The following is a 20,617-nucleotide window of genomic DNA, read 5'->3' as shown; positions in this document are numbered from 1 at the left end:
TTAAAAAGAAGGAAATGAGGCCTGGCATTAGCCCAGGTACTTCCTTTCTTTTTTATCCAGGCAAGTGCTTATCATCTAGAAAATCGTATTTGCTCCAATTACTAGAATTCTATCACTTTTCAGCCCACTTATTAATTTATAATTGATTCTTGGAATTTAGACAGGTTTTCTTAGGCATTTGTAGAGATTTTTGTATGTATTCTAATGTATTTTTATTTGAATTATTAAATGTTTATTTCCTCCCTAAGCTAGAGTTGTTTTTTACTCTCTCACACATATTTAAAATAAATGTTCTATAATAATTTTGTCCTCCCATCTGTACCTAATTCAGTATTCAAATTACCCAAATATTTATATTTCCTTCCAGAATAGTCATTGTCCCTTGCTACATTCTATGTGTGGTCATTGGCAAGTCATTTAACCGCTTAGCCTCTATTTCCTCAAATGGAAAATAGGGAAAATAATTGCTCCTAGTTTAAGGTGTTACTAGGGTGAATAAATGCGATAATATTTATAAATTGCTTTGCAGATGGAGGAAAGCAGAGTAAAGATTGTAGAATGAAGTGGGTACTTTTTTCTGAGCTATTTCACAATTTCCTTTGAGAAACTTAAAAAAGTAACTTTTCTCTCCAGAATTTGGATTCTAAAAACTTTTGAAATTGGATATAGATCAAAGTATACTATTTTATTTGGGAGTTTTGGTTTTATATGAGTATGCTCTTACAATAATGACTGATATTGAAGCACATTTTGCATAATAATACATATTTAGCACAGATAAAATTGCTTATCATCTATTAAAATGGGGAGAGAAGGCAGGGAGAGAGATAATTTGGATCTTATAAGGAAGGAATATAGTAGAAACTGGGGCACAGACTGACATCTCATGATATATACCAAAATAAAGGGAAAATGGATACACAGTTTAGAAAAAAGGGAGGGTATAACAGAAATAAATTACAGAATCACAAAAAAAGCTTATCTGTCAAAACTATGGATAAAGCAAGTATTTATGATGAACAAGAGGGAGAGAACACCATGATGTATAAAATGGACAACGTTGATCTTATTTAAGATTTTGCAAAACCAAAAAGAAAGTCAATGCAACCAAGATTAGAATGAAAATCTAAAACTGGAGGAAAATTATAGCATTTGTCTCTGATAAAGGCCTTATTGCTCAAATATATTGAAAATTTATTTTGCACATTTCTAAAATATTATTTTTTAAACTTTTTGGTTACTTTTATTTTGTCAATTTCATTTCTGAACATATTCGTCCTTTCTCACTTATTTAATATGTAACTTATACTAAAGAATAAATAGTAAAGAAGGAAAAATTGTTTCACCAAAATTAATAATGCATCATGACAATCTAAGTTTATATTCATATCTATTTTTGCCATGTGTATGCAACAAAAAAGGAAGTATATTTTCTATAACCTTCTCCAAGTTCAAATTTCTTAGTTATCATAATTATAAATTTTCACTCAAAATAAAATTTTCAATTTTAGTTATTTAATTAATCTATTATAGTGATTCTCAATGTTCTTTTACTGGTGATGCCTACTTTACTACAGAGCAATCTATGCAAATCTTCCCATGCTTCTATGTATTATTCATCTTAATTATTTTCTAGGAAATAATAAAATCATACATTGTTAGCCAATGCCTAATCAAATGATCATATATTTTATTTTGAGCTTTTTTTGCTACCATGCACCTCTTTTATTTATGTTTTTGGAGATAATGATACATTAGTTGTTTTTTATACTCCTCTAGGAATAGGTATTGATGCCTCAAAAAGCTTGGGTATTAATTGTGGGAGTCCAAGGGTAAAAATTAAAATAAAGCAAGAAAGACAACTTTTTCAATGGTAACAGGAAATTTATATTTTCATTGGTAATAGAGAATCGCATTTTGAGAGGCAGGGGAATACTGCCAAAGACATTAAGAAAAGACATTAAGAAAAAATAAACATGATTATGAAAATTTCAGAATAGCAAATTTTATCCATATTGAATTTTCAAAGAACAACTAAGGTGGTTCCTTTTAAACCAAACTTTTTTATACCATCCTTAGGTAGGCAGCCTAAAGGGTACTGGGTCATATATGAATTGTCATTTACCCGATGACTCAGGAAGTGTAATAAAATTAATAAGAGAATCTGTTGGAGTTCATATCAGTCAGTTCCTAGCCACACAGGAATTGCTTATTTTATGATGTATATGTTTAGGCAATGGTCACTATAGTTGCTTGAAGAAAATGAGTGAGAGCAAGAGAAAGAGAACAAGACAGAGACAGAGAGAGAGAGAAAGAAAGAGAGAGAGAGAGAGAGAGAGAGAGAGAGAGAGAGAGAGAGAGAGAGAGAGAGAGATTTCTCTTGATGGAGTCTTCAATTAAGTCCTCATCTTTTACACATACCTAGCAGTGTAATTTCTGAATCAACAAATTGTTCCTTTGAATCCCCTTTTTAAGCATAATTCCAGACTGATTTCCAGAACAGTTGAGCTAATCTACAGCTTAGTCAACAAAAGATTAGTGTGCCTGAGTTTCTATAGACAATCCAGAAATGATCATTTACAACCTTTATCTACAACTTCATCACCTTTGCCTTCTTGTGAATAGTGAAGCGACACCTCAGATTTGTTTTGATGTTTTTCTGATGGTTAATGGTTCAGAACTGTACTTCATATGATTTTTAATAATAAATTGAGTTTTTAAGAAATATATCCATATCATTTTGCCACTTATCCTGGGCAAAGTGCTTCTTGGTTAATACATTTATGTTCATTCTCTTTATCAGCATTATATTAAGAATAGTTAATCATCACTTGAGAAATGTATTCCATTCAACTCCATTCACTTCCCATTTTTTTACAGCTATGCATTTTTATTTGTAAACTGTCTGTATATGTGTTGGTCGCTTATAGAAGTTATGTCTGTCCACATATGTCTCTGAAAATGTGACTTATAAGGAGATTTGACCTCTAGCATCCTCTGCTTCAAACTTTTCAGAGAGGGACTCTGATTCCTTAACAGGAAAAGTAACAAAAGTTTGGAACCAGAGTTTCACCATTGTGATCTCCAAAGTGAGAGAATATTAAGCTATAATTATATCTGCCTGCCTTGTCAAAAATATTTTTGTTTAGGTAAAATCATTTTTTAAAAAATAATATTTATTTTTTAGAAAAGTTAACATGGTTACATAATTCATGCACCTACCTTCCCCTTCACCCCTGGAAGTACCCCCCACCCACATAGCTGATGCGCATATCCACTGGTTTTAAAATGTGTCATTGATAAAGACCTATTTCCAAATTGTTGATTGTTGCATTGGTGTGGTAGTTTCAAGTCTACATCCCCAATCATGTCCCCCTCAACCCATGCATTCAAGCAGTTGCCTTTCCTCTGTGCTTCCATTCCTGCAGTCCTTCCTCTAAATGTGGGTAGCATTCTTTACCTATAAGTCCCTCAGAATTATTCTGGGTCATTGCATTGCTGCTAGTACAGAAATCCATTACATTCTATTTTACCAGAGTGTATTGGTCTCTATGTACAATGTTCTTCTGGCTCTGATCCTTTCACTCTGAATCAATTCCTGGAGGTCTTTCCAGTTCACATGGAATTCTTCCAGTCTATTATTCCTTTTAGCACAATAGTATTCCATCACCAGCATATACCACAATCTTTTCAGCCATTCTCCGATTGTAGGGCATACCCTCCTTTTCCAGTTTTTTTGCCACCACAAAAAGCATGACTATAAATATTTTCATACAAGTGTGTTTATCTATAATCTCTTTGGGGTACAAACCCAACAATGATATGGCTGGATCAAAGGGCAGGCATTCTTTTACAGCTCTTTGAGCATAGTTCCAAATTACCTTCCAGAATGGTTGGATCACTTCACAACTCTACCAGCAATGCATTAATGTCCTAATTTGGCCACATCCCCTCTACCATTCATTACTCTCCCCTTCTATCATTTTAGCCAATCTGGTATGTGTAAGGTGATATCTCAGAATTGTTTTGATTTGCATTTCTCTAATTACTAGAGATTTAGAACATTTTCTCATGTGCTTATTGATACTTTTGATTTCTTTATCTGAAAATTACCTATTCATGTCCCTTGCCCATTTATCAATTGGTGAATGGCTTGATTTCTTATACAGTTGATTTAACTCCTTGTATATTTGATTAATTAGATCCCTGTCAGAGTTTTTTCTTATAAAGATTTTTTTCCCAATTTGTTGTTTCCCTTCTGATTTTTGCTGTATTGTTTTTGTTTGTACAAAAGCTTTCTAGTTTGATATAATCAAAATCATTTATTTTACATTTTGTAATTTTCTCTAACTCTTGCTTGGTTTTAAAATCTTTCCTTTCCCAAAGATCTAACAATATTCTATTTTGTGTTCACTTAACTCATTTATAGTTTTCCTCTTTATATTCAAGTCATTCACCCATTCTGAATTTATCTTGGTGTAGGGTATGAGATGTTGATCTAAACCTAATATCTCTCATATTGTTCTCCAGATTTCCCAGCAGTTTTTGTCAGTGGAGTCTTGTCCCAAAAGTTGGACTCTTTGGGTTTATCATACACTGTCTTGCTGATGTCACTTATCCCAAGTCTATTCCACTGATCCTCCCTTCTGTCTCTTATCCAGTGCCATACCATTTTGATGGCTGCTGCTTTATTAGGTAAAATCATTTTTAGGTTCAAGTCAAATCCTTTCAACATCCTTTAGGTTCAAGTTGAATCCTCAAGTTGGTATCTTTTAATGTAAAACAAGGGCCTATAATGTCAAAAATTATGAGACTTGTTGTAGCTTAATAACTTAATTAGATCTAAAGTAGTAGTAGTAGTATTAAAGAGATGAAAAGTAGGATAGAGGTAGGGAGGTACTTAACCTTTGGAATCTTTTGAAGTCATTGTGTTTACTAGCTATATTCTACCAAGCTTGGGTGCACTCTGCTCCTCTACACCCATGCCAAAGACCCAGACTTCCTCCTTGTCTCAATTTATGAGCTCTTTTTTCCCACCCACTAACTTTCACACACCACATCTCAGGAACAAATCATAGTTTCTTAATTTGCTTGGGCCAAGAGGGTGGAGTGGGGTGGAGGGCAGTGCCTATGGAATCATTGTTTCCTGTCTCCTTAGTTCATAGGTTCTTTAACTTCCTTTTCCTGAGGGTCTGCTATACCTGAATTTATTCAGTGGTATTTGACCTCTAGGTCAAATGACATAAAAAAGTGAGATGACATAAAAAAAAGGCAACACTGCAGAGAGAGGAATTCACTTCCAACATGGCCCAAGCTGAAAATCTAATATTTTTCTCTTTTTTTCACCAAATATCCTTTGCACAAATATTTGCAATTGATTTGCAAATTATAAATGGATTTCAAATGAACCTATTTATCCAATCTGATATCAATCAGAATTCAAAGAATTTGTAGAGCTGAGAATATGCCAATCTATACAAAGGGTGAACAAACTCTCCAATTAAATGCAAGATACATTAGTCCAACTAAAACAAAGTCCCAATTACTAGCAGCAAGCAATATCTATAATGGAGATTAAAAAAGAGATATTCTTAATAAGATCATAAGTGAACCAAGGATGTCCATTATCACCACTACTATTCAATAGAATGCTAAAGATGCTAGCTATAGAAATAAGATAACAAAAAGAAATTGAAGGAATCAAAACATTCAATAAGGAAATAAAACTATCACTCTGTAGATGATATGAAGTTATACTTAAAGAATCCTAGGGAATCAACAAAAAATTATATTGAAATAATTAACAGCCTTAGAAAAGTAACAGGACATAAAATATAGTCATCAGAATTTCTGTGTACTACCAATAATATCAAACAGCAATCAAAAGAAAGAAAAATTCCATTTAATGGTAAACAATAAAAAATACCTAGAAGTCTACCTTCCAAGAAAAACCCAGAAATTATATGAACACAACTATAAAACACTTTTCATACAAAGTCAGATCTAAACAATTGGAAAAGCAATAATTGATCATGGGTAAATCCGGCCAATTTAATAAAAATAATAGTTCTATCTAAATTAATGTATCTTTCCAATGCTATTTCAATCAAACTAACTAAAATTATTTCATAGCATGAGAAAAAATAATAAAATTCATCTGGAAAAACAAAAGACCAAGAATGTCAAGTGAATTGATGAAAAAATATTAAAGAAGACTTCTTAGTGTAAGTTTTAAAATTAATATTCAATGCCCCCAAAGTATGATATTTATAAAGATTTTATTAAAAAAGCAGGGAAAGAGTCTCAACTCACCCTTTACCATGCTGACTCCTCTCCAAAAAGCCCTATCACCTCACCCACAATAACCATATCAAAACAGCCCTTGAAACCCACAACCAATAGGAAAAGGCTTAAGGAATTATGGGTATGGTAAAAGGGAGTTTGGGTAAAGTAGTTTAAAGGGGTACAAGGTCTTTTAAACTTTATATTAGCTATACTAGACCTAAAACTGTATTATAAAGCAGCAATCATCAAAACAATCTGCTATTGACTAAGAAATAGAGTAATGGATCAATGGAATAAATTTGGCGCTCAACATACAATGGTAAATGGCCATGGTAACATAGTGTTTGACAAATCCAGATACCCAAATTTTGGAAAAGTAACTCACTATTCAACAAAAAACTGTTGGGAAAAATGAAAAAATTAATAGTATGGCAGAAACTACAGACCAACAATTCATGCTATATACCAAGGTAAAGCAGATAAATTATTTAAAAATAAAAGGGAATACCCTAAACGCATTTGGGGAGCATGTGATACCTTACCTGTCAGATCTATGGATCTTTATGTTCAAACAAGATAAAGAGAACCTTACAAAATGTAAAACAGGTAACTTTGACTATGTTAAATTAAATTAAATTAATTTACCAAAAGAAAAAACAAACAAAAAAAAAAACCAATGCACCCAAGATAAGAAGGAAAAAAAACTGGGAAAATTTTATAACAATTGTCTCAAAAAGGCCTCATTTCTCAAATATATAAAGAAAGAATCAAATTTATAAAAATACAAAGAATTTCCCATAAAAAGAAATGACTGGACAATTGTCAGATAAAGGAATTAAAACTATCTTTAGTCTAATGAAAATGCTTCAAATCATAACTAGAAAAAAGCTAATTAAAAGAAATCTGAGATACTACCCTATGACCATTAGACTTGTTAATAAGATAAAAAAGAAAAAAAAATAGTAAAAGTTGTAGGAGATATTGAAAATTGAAACACTAATACACTCTTGGTGGAGCTGTGAACTGATAACAAACCATTCTGTAGTACAATTTGGAATCATGCCCAAAGAACCATAAAACTATGCATACTCTTTTTACTCAGATATATCACTATTCAGTCTATATCTCCAAAACATCAAAGATAGGATAAGAGAACATTCTTGTACAAAAACATTAAAAACAGCTCTTTTTCTTTCTGATGGCAGAGTACTAGGAACTGAAATGTTGTCCATTAATTGGGTAATGGCTGAACAAGTTGTGGTATATGATTTTAATGGAATACTATTGTGCCAAAAAAAATGACAAAAAAGATATTTTTTTAAATTATGGAAAGACATATGAAATGACTCAAAGTGAAGTAAATAGAACCAGGAGGCTGAATAGAATACAAATAATAATGTATAATGATCAACTCCAAATGGTTTAATTATTATAAGGTTTAATTATTATTAAATAATTTAATTATTATAAAGAATCCAAAGGAACTCCAAAGGACTCAAGATGAAAAATGCTATCCACTAACATAGAAGAAAATGACAGAGTTTGAATTCAATTTGAATCATACCATTATTCATTTTATATCCACCTTGATTTTTTCCTTAGTCTAAACAATATGTTTTTTCTTTCACAACATTATCATTGTGGGAATATGTATTGCGTGATAACATATGTAAAATCTCCCTCACAATACCTTCTATCTTGGGAAGATGTGAGAGGTAGAAAAGATGGAGAGAAAATAGATAACAGAATGTCAGAAAAGTGTTACTAAAACTATATTGAAATAATCTGAGGAAATAAATTTTTTAAAATCCTGGATCTCACCCCAGAGGAAATTCTTCAGTGTCTCTAATAGGATAAGATAAGGATAGATAGAAACATGATCAAGGTTTCATATCTCCTACCTGTTGACTTCTTCACAGGGTCTGTCTTTCCCTTCAGGGACCTCTTCCTAATGTGAATAATGAATAGGTTGTCTTCTCTCTAGAAGTAGAAGAAAAAACAAAGGATCTCTTTTTCCCCTGACTGTGCCTCTCAGGCAACAAAGCATTAAGTAATCAGACCCATCAATGAATATTTACATAAATGGGCTTTGAGCTATAGTTTACATATTCATAATACCTCATAAGACCTAAAGAGCTGAGCTGTGGTTTAAAAAGGAAAAGTGAATAATTCATATTGACTATTTTGTCTTTTCTGGCCCAATCAAACATCTGGAATACTGCATTCAGTTTTTACCTCTATATTTTAGGATGATTTAGGGAAGAGGAAGCCTGTAAGAGGGAAGCCCACTTTGTTTTTGGAGAATTCTAATTTATAGGATATTTCTTCTGTAACTAATTGTAAATTTCTCTTTTTCTAACTGCTACCCATTTTTCCTGTTTCTTTCCTTTTGGACCACTCAGAATAAGTCTAGTTTTCCTCTACATTAAAACTTTCTAAATACTTTGAGATTGTGATCCACAACCCTGTCATCTATATTCTTTGGAATAAATATCCTAAATTTCTTCAAACAATTGTCATTATAAATACTCTTTTCAGTAGCTTGAATTACCTATTCTGAAAATTCTTCTCATCATTTTCTTCATTAAGTCACAGCATCCAGAATTTAACACAATAATTCAAAAGAAATATAATGAGGCCAGAATGCAGTGAGTCCTAGAAGCTATTATACTCTTAATTCAATAACATATTATAACATTTTTTGAGCAGCCACATTATGCTGCTGCCATATTGATCTGAAATTTAAAAGGACAGATTTCTACTTAAAAACAAACTAACAATATATCCCTTAGTTTGGTGCTAAGGACATATCAATATCGGTCAGGGTAGCTGACCATATCTCTATACATGCTCCATGGATATATCTAACCAGAGTAGGCAGGTAGGAGCAGAAGAGAAGACTGGAAATTATTTCCATTAACTAAGGAAAAGAGCCTTCAAACAATTAAAATTGTTTACAAGTGTAATAGGTTGCTCTTAATAATAGTTATTAATTATGGGAATAACATGTGGGTATAGGCTTCCCCAAGACATATCAGCACCCCAGATTGTGTAGAGTACATAAAAGACTCATTTTCCCTTCCATTCCTGCACAGATAGGCACCTCCCAGCTGGCTCCTGATAAAGATCTACTCTCTATCCCAGATATCTAATTATTCTCTAAACTTAACAATTCACTCCCTTTTGACTTTGAGGCATAGGACATAACCACATGAGCCATCTCGGGTTCCAGAGACTCAGTAACATGCCATCATAATCCTTTCTCTAGGCCCTATTGTCTATTGCATAATTTCTAAGCACAGGGATGCAAATAAGGGAAATTAAATCTCCAAGCCAAAAAGAAATAGGTTTATTGGGAGAGGGAAGATTTCACAATAAAACCAGACTTCTGGTCAAGACCAAAAGACCCAGAACACTGAGAGATAGTCCTTTATACTCCAAGAATTAGACAACTTATATACAAGTTTAAAATATTTCAAAAGAGTGATTGGTAGAAGAAGTCACTAGATAGACAAGGGGGAAGTGGGGGAACTTGAAACTTACTTTCTAAGTCTGCTGATGTCAATGACAATGTTTACTACATGACCAGGGTAAGGAGGAGGTGCTAGGCTCCCAAGCAGGGCAAAAGTTTGATGATGTATACTAGGGTGTATACAAAGATGAAGAGGTGTCACCAGGCTTCTAACTGAGGTAAAAGCCTCTATGATAATTTGGAAATTCTTTGTATAATTATAGATTTGACTCAATTCTCTATTTGAGAAATGATGCTTTTGTCAGAGAAACTTACTTTAAAGATTTTTACTAGTTTCTGATTTGCTTTTTAATCTTCACTGCATTGCTGTAGTTTGTGTTACCCACTATTTATTCTTAAAATTTTGTAATAATTTTTTGTTTCAGTTGATTGTTTAGTGGCTCCCCTTATATATCCCTTCCTTTTATAATTTTTATGATTGAGTAGACACCAATTAGCTAGAAAAACTAAATTGAAAGTAGCATCTGTTTATAGATTACAAAGCTAAGATATTTGCTTTAATATTGGCATTTACCATTTATAAAAAACATTTCCTGATTGGTCTGGTGGTGTTATCAGTTGACAGTTTGATTCTTCTGCTACAGAGAGACACATATTTTGCCTAGACCATAAATATTTCTCAGCTATGAGGGAAATGACATATTTTAATGGTATTCCTGCTCATTGTCTGACATGTTAAAAACATCTTTAGGAAACCCTAGATGTTTATGGTTATTCTTATCCCCTCTACTTAATTGTCAAAGTTTCAGCCGTCTTTTAAAGTTTTATTCATGTTGGTTTAATAAACCACCATTAATCTTTAAAGGTTGACCTATGATAAGGCCAAATCAGAAAACAGGTCTTTATTGACCTATTACATCATTAGCATCATCATGGACATTGTGAGGATTGAGAAATTACCTCAAAGAACATATAGTCGATCTGGAAATAAAAAGACCAAAGATCTTTCTTACATAATGTAATAGAGCAAATAATTGAGCTAGAAAACCAGAATAGAGTTCAGATTCCATATTCACAATTAATAGGCCTCTCTCAGAGTTAACATGCATTCTGGAAGAAAGTGAGGTCATATGAAGTAGGTCATTATCATTCCATTTTTATCTTATTAAAGTGTTTTAAGGCATTGAGGATTTAAGGGAAGCAAATATTTTTAAAGTGGTGAATCACTTTTGGAAGAAAAAATGTTTAGTCTATAAAGCAATTCAAGGTTTCTTTAGTGTTTTCAGGGCAAGTAATGGGAAGTATGCATTTTTAATTTCAATGATTGTTTTCTATTTTAAAATTGTTTTCTAGTTTAAAAATATAATTTTAATTTCTAATTCACTCCTTCAAGTCTCTTTCATGCCCATTGGGAAAGCAAGTAATATGATACATCTTATAATTTGCATGAGGAATCATAAAAACCATGTTTCCATATTATTCATGTTGAGAAAAAATCAAGAAAAATAAAATGAAAGAAAATATGTTTCAATCTCCACTTGAATTCATTAGTTTTCTCTCAGCAAATAGATAGTATATTATGATTTCTTTGGAATTGCCATGGATCATTATATTGATCAGAGTACATAAGTCTTTCATAGTTGATCATCTTTACAATATTGCTGCTACATACAATGTTCTTCTGGTTCTGCTAATTTTCCACTAAATCAGTTCTACGAATCTTTCCAGGTTTTTCTGAACTTGTTCCCTTCACTATTTCTCATAGCAAAATATCTCATCACATTTGCATACCATATCTCATTCTGTTTCTCAAATTTCTCAAATAATGGGCATTCTCTCAATTTTCAATTATTTCTCACCACAAAAAGAACTGCTATAGATATTTTTGGTACATGTGAGTTATTTTTCTTTTTAAAAGTTTTTTTGGAATTCAGAACTAGCTGTGGTATTGCTGGGTTGAAGGGTATGTACAGTTTAATTCTGAGGTACTACCTCTCATCTATTTTACTGGCTAACATGACAGAAAGGGAAAGTGACAAACTCTGGAAGTGATGTGGAAAAAGAGATCCACTGATGAATGTTTGGTGAAGTAGTGAATGGGTTCAATAATTCTGCAGAACAATTTGGAACTATTCAAATGTCTATCAAATTGCCTAATGAATAATCATTAATTAATACTTCAACTTTTAAAAAGAACTCTTAGTCAAGGTCTGAGAGAATTTCAGAACAAAAGGATACAAATAACAAACTGCTCCTGAACTAAGAGAGTTAACTAAGAGAGTGCATTCAGTATAGTGGTGTTAACTTTGAAAATATATTCATTTTGTTTTTGTCTTCTGTAAGGTATGGAAAATGTATCCATATCATATTCGAATAATTAAATGATTGTCACAGCTCCATTAATATGTATAATGATAAATTTATTCCTTGTTCTCTTCAGCTGGTGTTTGCAGCTATGGTCAGGTCTTCCATATGATTGCAACAGTAATTCAGCATTAAACGGGCTATTATTTGAAAGTGTTTCCCACTTGGCAATAAATGGAGGTGATTCAGTTGTAATTAAATAGAAATGAGTGTATGAAAGCCTAATGAATTCTAGTGATATATTCATTATGTTACAATACATTTATATAATCTGCCCAATAAATGGCTATACCTCTATTGTAATTAAATAGGAATTAACTCATTTCATTTTTTCCTCACTTAACAAATTCTAGTCAAGGAATCCTTATTTTGTTATATATCCATTTGAAATCTAATTGGGAGTGCAGGAAACATATTCTTAATGAATCAAAACAAAGAGTTAGTGTAGCATTGCAATTGAATTATAATCGAATGAAACTATTTACTGAATCATAATGCATCTGCAATGACTAACATTCTTCTGAATTCCATGACTGTAATACTAAATAACTTTATCTAACACAAAAGTCTTCATTTTATCAAGACATTTATACATAAATATTGTTATAAGGAAAGTAGTGCAAACAGGTAAGAGAGATTTTTCACAGAGAGCAGTATGTTGGATCTGGCTCCATTCCCTGGAACCAGAGGCTGTGTTCTAAGAATGAGAAGACATTATAAAAAAGGACACAGAGAGCTACCAAGGATTTTTTTGGACTTCCTGTTAACAGTAAAGCCTAAAGATGACAACTTCCTCCTGCTTGGGGATCTCTACAAGCTGAAAAGGGGATTTGGTTCCTTTCCTCTTGAAGCTGAAGCTTCAGATTCTGTGATCCTGTTGAGATTTATCCTTCATACCAGTAATCTGTGTTCCTGTGTCCAGAGAGTGTTCCCAACTGTTGTGAAGATCTCTGCTGGCCATCCAGTAACTGTCTGTGAGATAGGCCTGAAGTCATCTTGGGCTAAGCCAGAAGAGGTTTGATCACTAAAATAAAGGGACCAGTCTAACTGCTTTGAGAGACTAGAAATCAAATCAAACCATTATCTGGGACGATTAGTAGCTCAGGTAGTTAGTTAGCCAGGATTTTTATAGACAGTGTAGTGATAGGTACCCAGAAGACCAGAAGACACTCCTTTGCAGGACTCTTAGAAAGGTGGTTGGGTTAGTTAGAAACTCTTAGATAAGGACATCCTATCCCTAATCCTCCTTTCCAAGTGACTTTGGTTTTAAAATAAAACCTGAAGTGTAAACTGCCTAAGAGTTTGAAAAGTGCACTGAGCCCTGAGAAGATGTGTCTGGGCCTCACATAACTAGTGAGTACTCAGCCAGAGAAGCCTCAATCTTGAGCCTAGGGCTAATGGCCTGAGGATGAATATAGTAAAGGCTTCAGTCATGAAGCCTCTCTCAAGAGGAAAGTACCTTCAGGAAAAATCCAGGAGGAGTCAGTCTTTTTTCACTCACCACATGATAGTTCAAAAGGAGAGATTTAAGAACAGTCTTATCAAGTCCAAAGTCTCAGGTCCAGTAAGCAGTCTCCAACTCGAACTCCAACTCCAAAGAATGAAGAACTGTCCCACAGGAAGTTATAACTCCCTTTTAAAGTCACTTCTTTTGCATCACTTCCTGTGCTTTACATGTACCAATCACAACAAAGGCTTTGCTTACTACTGTTCAGGGGGCAGTCAGTAAATTCTGATTCATCACCAACTCTTGCACACCTGGGTCATAGACCTCCCCCTCTTGAAGATTAAGTGGTGTTATTTACACTTTTTTGTGATTTAATCTAAAAATAGGCAGGGTATGATTAATCCCATCTTTACAATATTCATGTATGTCTATATAGACATGTATTTTCAAATATAATTTAAAGCCTTCCTTCCTAGGGCTCTGCTTATTGATCAAAGAATAATTTCCCTTGTTAACTTCTGAACTGATTGCCTCACATTTCTTTGCCCTATGATTTTTATACATATTATTATACATAGCTTGACAAACTGGCATTATTTATATTCTATGAAGCACACTCAAGTTCAGGGAATGTGATTGATTCTGATCAGGATATTACATCATCTAGATGAATTCATTGAATTGATTGACCAAAGAACAACACTTTTTTTAATGATATTGGTTCATCAAGGAGTCACTGGAGTAGTTATTATGATTTCTATAGTAATTGAAAATCTGCTTTGGTCCTCCTTCATATGACTTCAATATTTTGTGCATGTAACATATATATTACATGCACAAATTATATATATATATGTGTGTGTGTGTATAGATATGGATATATATATATATATATATATATATATATATAGAGAGAGAGAGAGAGAGAGAGAGAGAGAGAGAGAGACTCTGATAGATAGATATAACTTAATCATTATGATCCAAGGTCAAAATCACTAATGTTTTGGCTGTTTTAATGGTGCTGGCATATACAGTGATCACCCAATGGAAAGTTTTCTTTGGTAATAAAGTAGAGAGCTTATTTATTTCTTAACCTGTTGCTTCATTTACTAAGGCCTTTCAGTTATAGATACTCAGAAAACCAGTCTTACTAATTAGTAAATCAATAAAAATTTTTATTAAGTACCTATTATATGATAGGCAATGTGCTAGACACTGGGCAAAGAAAAGAAGACAAAATACAGACCTTGCCCTCAAGGAACACAAAATCTCCATAGGGTTTTGTGATTATGGTTAAAAAGACAGTGGAAACATTGCAGACTGACTCCATAAAGAGGTAGTGACAACATGTAAACAATATGTGCAAGGAAAATGATATACAGGATAAATAGATATAATTAAAAAGAGGGGAGGCACTAAAATGAAGAGAAATTGAGGAAGGCTTCTAGTAGACGGTGGAATTTTAGGTAAGACTTAAAAGAAGCCAGTGAGATCAACAATCTAAAGAAGAATTCCAGCCATGGGGATTCTTGAAGAGGGGCAAGTACTATTGGTTGAGTATCATGCCCTCTTTCTTGTTTATCCATTCTATCACTTAAAGGTTTTAGTTCCTTCCAAATCATTTCCAATAAATTGTTAGTCTCTACCTTTTTTTCTTTGTGTCCTTTAGAGACATAAACAGCGGTTCTCCTCAATTGTTCAAGATCCATATCAGGCCAATTTGGGCAATTTATTTTTTGGGGGTGGGGCAATGTATTTTAAAGCAGTCTTGGACCACTCTGCAACAATTGTTGACCAATTGTCACCTTGTTTGCCTAATATCCCTTTCAGTGCAAAGGCAAAAGTCTAGGTAACTACCTCTCAGATCAATAAGCCTATCCATGAATCGGGAGGGTGTCTCATCAATGGATTGTATAAAGCATTCAAATTTGGTCCATGCACCCAGCCATTCAGAGAATTCTTGCATTGCTTTAAGAATGGCATCCCTAGCACGATGTAATTGTAAATATTCCTCAGGATCACTATCATCCCATTGAGGATTCTGAGGTGGTTAGTGAGCTGCATTGTACCCTTGGGCTTTATTAATATGAAAGATGATCTTATTACTCTCACATTCTGTTATAAAAGCCTGGAGAAATTTTTCAACATGCTTATAAGAAGGATCATATTGAAAGAATATGTCAGCCATCTTTTTTGTTACCACTTATAGCTTCATTTTCGTAAGTAGGAGTAGCGTGTTTCAATTTCTTTATATCTTGGAGAGTAAAAGGTGTATGTTGTCTTAATGTTAACACATTGCCAGTTGGTCCTATTGTGGGTACTTCCCATAAGGGGAAAAGGCCCTCATAGAAATTAGTCAGCAGTTGTGGTTTCGTAGGAGTTGTCTGTGTGGATACCAAGGCAGTACAGGTAGGAACTGGTATGATAGGAGGATGAGATTTCCTCAGGATTAGGGTTGGTCATGGGGTGGGAGAAGGGAGAGGAGAGGAGGGGGCATAGGGAGAAGGAGCAGAGGAGGGAGGGATGTCCAGAAGTTGCACAATATGAGAGAGGAGGTTCTCCACCTCAGACATAGAAGGGTCATTCATCTTCATTTTGGGAGAAATAGGATTTTCCTCTCTCAGTAGTTCAGGAACAGGCTTGTAAAAATCAGACATATTTTGGATGGAATCCTCCTTTGCCATTTGACCATGCAAGGAATGCTTGAAATTTTCCAATTGAATTTGCATCTTGGCTTGCATTAGTGTCTTAACATTTAGGATTAGGAAAAGAAAATTTCCTAGCAGCATTCGGAAGCATTCTGAAATCTTAAAGATTTCCAATTTGGTGAAAGCCAGAAGACTTTCTTGTAGAGTAGCAATCATGCTGCTCAGTGTGGGTATTTTATCTTATTTTATTGCATTTTATTTAAAAAATTTTTTTTCAAAATTTTTCTTATTGGTGCTGCCCTCTGGTGGTAGAAAAGCAGCACTGTAATTCAGTATAAAATATCTGAGTGATCAATACTGACCTCTATTGGCCAAGAGGGAGCACTACAAGAGGGTGGGGAAGAGAAAAAAAGATTCTGGTGAGGGATGGGAGTTGGAGAGGGAATTGAGGGTGAGGGGGATGGGTAAGGCACTTTGAGGTTCCAGAAATCAAAATGAAGGAAAGGGGTGAGGTTAAGGGACTCTAGGGTGACTTGTTGCAAATGTAAGTTGGAATTAACCACCAGAGGGAGAAATTAGAGCTAGGCAGTTAGGATTAGGGGCAGGCAGGGAGTTTCGGAAGCAGGCTGGAATGGGTGGAAGAGACTTTGACAGGAGTTTTTCCAGACTCGCCCCCACTGGCTTTTATCCTGGAGGGTTAAGCCAAGGCTCCTGAGCTGGGTTTAGGGATAGGAACTCCCCTTAGCTGGGGTGGGAAGAGGGCTTAGCTAGGAGGGAGGACCAGGACCCCCTGCTAAGTCAGAGAAGCCCAGCAGGGGTTAGGAAGCCCTTGGTAAGAGAAAGAGACCCATGCTGGGCTGGGGTTGGGGCAAGGAGTTTAAAACATGCCCGAAGGCAGTTAGGCAGCAAGCAGGCAGGCAGGCAGGCAGGTTCAGGGTCCCATCTGGGTCAGAAATGTGGTGTGGAAATTGGAGGGAAAGGTAAGGAAAAAGGAAGGAAAGGAGGTTAGTTATCCCCCACCCCAGCTCCTGGTAAAGAAACTGACGAAGTTCTTCTTGTTGTCAGTCTAGGGAATTAAATTAAATCAAGCCAGACTCTAGGGATAGTTAGTCAGGTTTATTTGGGTTAGAAAAAGAAAGTTTGGGAAAGTAAGGGAAAGTTTGATCTCTAGCAGCTACACAGGGACCATAGTTCTCCCCCCACCCCCATGTTTAGGGGAAAAGGCATGAAAACCTGTGCTTTTCTCTTATTTTATTCTCCCTCTGGCACCTCCCACAAAGAAAGTGGAATGTGTCAGAAGAAGTTGCAGTAGGGAGTCCTGGGAGATGTAGTCTCCCTGGGCGTGGGTCCATTTCAAAATGCACACTACAAAGATTATTCAGAGAGCTCTATTCGACTATAATGTATTGTAACAACCAGTCTCACATTATCAAGTGTCTATTGGACATCTCAAATTGACTATCATAAATACCTATTAAACCCAATCTATCCCAAAGTGACTTCATTAACTTTTCCACTAGAATCACCTCTTCTTCTCAGTTTTCCTATTAATCTTGAGGGTGCCATCATCCTTTAAATATCCCAAGTTCATGATTTAGCTATGATCCAAAATTCCTCACTCTATCTTTGCTAAGTCTTGTTGATCCTTTCTTTATGACAACCTTCAAATAGCCCTATTTCTCTCCACTAACATTATAATAATTTAATGCAAACTCTTATCTCTTCACACTTGTGCTTTTGATATAACATTGTAATTGGTTTCCCTTTCTCAAGTCTCTCTTGGACTCCAGCTCATCCTCTACTCAGATAACAAAGTGATCCTCCTAAAATGAAACTGTTACCCTATGACACACATGCTATCCAAAAAGATTCAACAGCCTTCTATTACCAGTAGTATCAAACACAAATTTTTTTAAAGTCTTTTGCCCATTTACCTTTTTGTACCATTCCAGGCTTTTTACACTCAACTCACTTCCATGGATTTTGTGACCGACTGTCATTAGTTTCCTTGCTTATATTTTTGCCATTCCTCACACAACACTATTTATGCTCTTTATACTTTCACTGACTCCCTTCCCATACATGAAATGCTCTCCCTCTTTATCTGCACTTCTTGGATTCCATTTTTCAAACCTTATTAAAACACTCACCTCTTTCAGGGGCAGCTGGGTAGCTCAGTGGATTAAGAGCCAGGCCTAGAGACAGAAGGTCCTAGGTTCAAATCTGGCCTCAGACACTTCCCAGCTGTGTGACCCTGGGCAAGTCACTTGACCCCCATTGCCTAACCTTACCACTCTTCTGCCTTGGAGCCAATAGATAGAGGTAAGGGTTTAAAAAAGAAAAGGCAAACAACAACAAAAAAAAAACCCACTCCCCTCTTCAAGAAGCCACTCCCGGTCTCCTATCATACCAGTGCCTTCTTCTGAAATGACTTTCAAATTACCCTGTATATATCTTGAATGAATATAATGATTTGTATAGTATGTCCCCCTTTAGAATGTGGACTCCTTGAAGACAAGGACACTTTTTGTAATTCTTTGTATTCCAAGTGCTTAAGACCATACCTGTATTTAGAGCCACATGAGACCTGACTTCTTATCCCTTTCCTAAAAATTTTATCTATGGGGCTGCTAAGAAACTCAGTAGATAGAGTGCTAGGCCTAGGTAAAGATGGAATGTCCTGGATTCAAATGTGACCTCAGGCACTTTCTTGATGTGTGACCCTGGGCAAGTCACATAACCTCAAATGATAACATTCCTGTGTTTTGGAATGCATCGTTAGTATCCTTTCTAAGACAGAAATTGAGTGTTTAAAAATGCCATCTAGTGATTTTAAGGAAATCCCATGAATTCTTGTCCCAGGCAACTGTTTAAGATAACAAATTGGAAAGGAATTGAAAATCTAGGTCAAAGGAAGGAATTTACTGCACTGAGAATCCCCTCCCCCAATGAAATCACTGGACCAGAGATAACTATAAAAAGCAGTTGAATTGCAATATTTGTTGTTATATAGGCAAATATATTTGTTCATATATGTACCCATATTTCTGTAGTTTATATATCTAGCTAGCTTTTAGTTATTTTCATATTCGTGTGTGTGTGTGTGTGTGTGTGTGTGCGCGCGCACACACACACACACATCATGGGGAGAAGGAGAATGAGTTAGCCCAGTATTGAATAGACTTTTACTTACTATCTGGACTATCTGGCCTACTCATTACAATTTGTACTTAAAATGGCAAATCTAGAATAAGACCTAGATAAGAAATTATTAATTCCTTAAATGTGCCTTCTAGGAAATGTGCTAAGTGGTGTGATAGAAAAAGAAAGAAAAAAGTATAGTCCCTAAACTCAAACTATAATAAAAAAGAAAATATACAAATAACCATGTACAATTCAAATAGATACAGTGTAAATGTAAGAGAGAATGGAGAAAATACACAAAATACCTGAAGGAAGCCAGGAAAAATAAAAAGCAGAGAAGACAGAAAACATTCTAGCAAATGTGCCAGTGCTACTGGATCATAGAGTGTTTGGAAAAACAAAATTTAAAAAAAAGACAAATTTTAGTAAGGGAATTGGATGCATGGATGCATGGAGCTCTAAAAGTCAAATAGGTACTTTTAAATTTCATCCTAAAGATAATGGCAAGTCAATGGAGTTTATTGAATAGGAGGGTAACATACTTAGAACTTTGCCTCAAGAAAATCTCTTTAAAACCTCAATTGAGGCTATATCAGAATGAGAAGTGAAAATGACCAGAGGATATTTTCAATAGTCCTAACATGAGGTGATTAAAGACAGCAACAGGGTGTTACCTATGTCAGTGAAAAGAAAAAAATATAGACGAAAGATATTACAAAGGTAGAAATAATAGGAATTGTTAAGAAACTGGATTTGTGGAGTAAATACAAATGAAGAGTAAAGCATGATACTGAAGTTGTGAACTTGGATAACTAGGATGGTGGTGAGAGTAACTGAGAAAAGGGAATGGGCTTTATAAAGGTGGCAAAATACTGTGTTGGACATATTAAAATAAATATTTCCAAAGGACATTTGCTTTTGGACTTTAGTGCTAGACAGAGGTTAGGAATAGCAATTATTTGCATTTAGATGTGATAATTAAATCCATGGAATGATGTATTCAACAAGAAAGATTCTATAAAAGAAGGATGAAGATAGATCCTTGGGGACACCTATAGTTAGCAGGTATAACCTTTAACCCTTCCACTCTAAAGTACCACTTCTATGTTCAAAAATTCTGAAATCCCCTATTTGACCATAATCTATTAACCTTTTCACCTCTCCCTCTATAGTTTCTTATAAAACTCTACTCTTTTTCTGTTCCATAATCTTCAAAACCTTGAACTTTTAATTTTCTCCCAGGCCATCTCTAGTCCA

The sequence above is a fragment of the Gracilinanus agilis genome, chromosome 2 (assembly GCF_016433145.1).
Source record: "Gracilinanus agilis isolate LMUSP501 chromosome 2, AgileGrace, whole genome shotgun sequence".
Classification (NCBI taxonomy): domain Eukaryota; kingdom Metazoa; phylum Chordata; class Mammalia; order Didelphimorphia; family Didelphidae; genus Gracilinanus; species Gracilinanus agilis.
This window is presented reverse-complemented; position numbering follows the sequence as displayed.